This window comes from Mandrillus leucophaeus, unplaced genomic scaffold (assembly GCF_000951045.1).
Source record: "Mandrillus leucophaeus isolate KB7577 unplaced genomic scaffold, Mleu.le_1.0 Scaffold120, whole genome shotgun sequence".
Taxonomy (NCBI): domain Eukaryota; kingdom Metazoa; phylum Chordata; class Mammalia; order Primates; family Cercopithecidae; genus Mandrillus; species Mandrillus leucophaeus.
In genome coordinates, this window is record NW_012100321.1 from 1,241,310 (window position 1) to 1,243,777 (window position 2,468).

The window sequence follows — 2,468 nt, forward strand, 5'->3', positions numbered from 1 at the left end:
AAAAAAAAAAAAAAAAAAAAAAGAAATAGAATGATATTCATATTTTCCCGCAGGCAAGCAACAGACAAAAAGAAACAAAAAGAATCAGGTAAAATTAATTTTGGTAATACGTTTTATTTACCACAATATATTTAAGAGAGTATCATTTTAATATGTGTTCAATAGAAACAGATTCTTGAGACTTCATATTCTTTTTTTTTTTTTTTTGTGGTACTGTGTTTTCAAAATCTGGTGTATATTTTACACTCACAGCACTTCTTATCTCGGACCCGAGGACATTTCAAGTGGTCCGTAGTCTCTCGTGGCTGGTGGCTGCACTGTTGGACTGCTCAGGGCCGGACTTCCTTGACTAATGTATACAGCGTCTACAGAATTCGAACATCTAACTGTTGGAGCTGTACTTCTAACCCTCCGAGGTTCTGGTGTGACATTCTAGGATCCTGTGATTCAAATAGACTGTGACTCACATTGTAGGATCTGTTGGATTCAACAGTCTATGATTCCAATATTTTAAGAGTCTGTGATTCCGATATTCTAGTCTCCAGAGTCTTTGATTGCTTGGTTGGTTTTGAGATGAAGTCTTGCTCTGTCACTCAGGCTGGAGTGCAGTGGTGCGATCTTGGCTCACTGCAGCCTCCGCCTCCTGGGTTCAAGCAATTCTCCTGCCTCAGCCACCTGAGTAGCTAAGATTATGGGCACCTGCCACCATGCCCGGCTAATTTTTTTTTTTTTTTTTTTGAGACAGAGTTTTGCTCTTGTCACCCAGCTGGAGTGCAATGGCACCATCTCGGCTCACTGCAACCTCTATCTCCTGGGTTCAAGTGATCCTCCTGCCTCAGCCTCCTGAGTAGCTGGGATTACAGGCGACTGCCCCAGGCCCAGCTAATTTTGTATTTTTAGTAGACCCCGGGTTTCACCATGTTCGCCAGGATGGTCTCGATCTCTTGACCTTGTGATCCGCCCGCCTCAGCCTTCTAAAGTGCTGGGATTACAGTGTGAGTCACCATGCCCGGCTGTGATTATGTTTTATGACTCTCATATACGTTAAGACATTCTCTCCTATGCATCAAATATCACATATATATTGTTTAATATTACATTGTTCAAAAGAGAAAAAGTCTATGGTCCTCTCCATTAGTCACTCATCCTGTCAAGCCCTGTAATTCCATTAGTTTGAACGCTACGAAATTGCCAAAATTTAGTCTAATTTGGGGTGGCAGGTGTGTGTAACAATTGATTTATTTGTTGCTTTTGAAAAATTGTGGTGCCATGGCACAGTGGCTCGTCTGTAATCCCAACACTTTGAGAGGCTGAGGTGGGAGAATCACGTGAACCCAAGAATTCGAGACCAGCCTGAGCAACATAGTGAGACCCTGTCTCTACAAAAAAAAAAAAAAAAAAAATCAGCCAGGTGTGGTGACATGTACCTGTAGTCCCAGGTACTTGGGAGGCTGAGGCAGGAGGATAACTTGAGCTGGGGAGGCAGAGGCTGCAGTGAGCTGAGATCACACCACTGCATTCCAGCCTGGGTGACAGAGTGATCCGAGGCGGGCAGATCCCTAGGTCAAGAGATCGAGATCATCCTGGCCAACATGGCGAAACCCCGTGTCTACTAAAAATACAAAATTAGCTGGGCATAGTGGTGCGTGCCTGTAGTCCCAGCTACTCGGGAGGCTGAGGCAGGAACCCAGGAGGTTCACTTGAACCCAGGAGGCAGAGGCTGCAGTGAGCCAAGATGGAGCCACTGCACTCCAGCCTGGTGACAAAGAGAGACTCTGTCTCAAAAAAAAAAAAAAAAGAAAATGAGTAAAACAAAAATTGTGGTAAAATGCACATAACATAAAATTTACCATTAGTGGCATTTCATGCATTTGCAGTGTTGTACATCCATCACCGCTATCTTGTTCCAGAACATTCTCATCACCCCAAAAGGAAACCCTGTACCCATTAAGCAGTCACTCCCCATTCTTTACCCCTTCAACCCCTGGCGACCACTCATGTACATTCCAACTCTAGAGATTTGCTGAAATTTGACCTTTTGGCCTGACATGGTAGCTCATGCCTGTAATCTCAGCACTTTTGGAGGCCAAAGTGGGAGGACTGTTTGAGGCCAGGAGTTCGAGACCAGCTTGGGCAATATAGCGAGACCCCTGTCTGTTTTAAAAAAAAAAATGAAAGAAAGAAAAAAAGAGAAATTCAACCTTTTTTGACCTAGAAAAATGACAATTTCATATGGATTGACTTAAGAATCTTTTAGGATGCTTGGTTGTGGTGGCTAACACCTGTAATCCCGGCACTTTGGGAGGCTGAGGCAGGTGGATTACTTGAGGTCAGGAGTTCGAAACAACCGTGGCCAACATGGTGAAACCCCATTTCTACTAAAAATACAAAAATTAGCTGGGTGTGGTGGCGGGTGCCTGTAATCCCAGGTACTTGGGAGGCCAAGCCTGGAGAATTGCTTGAACCTG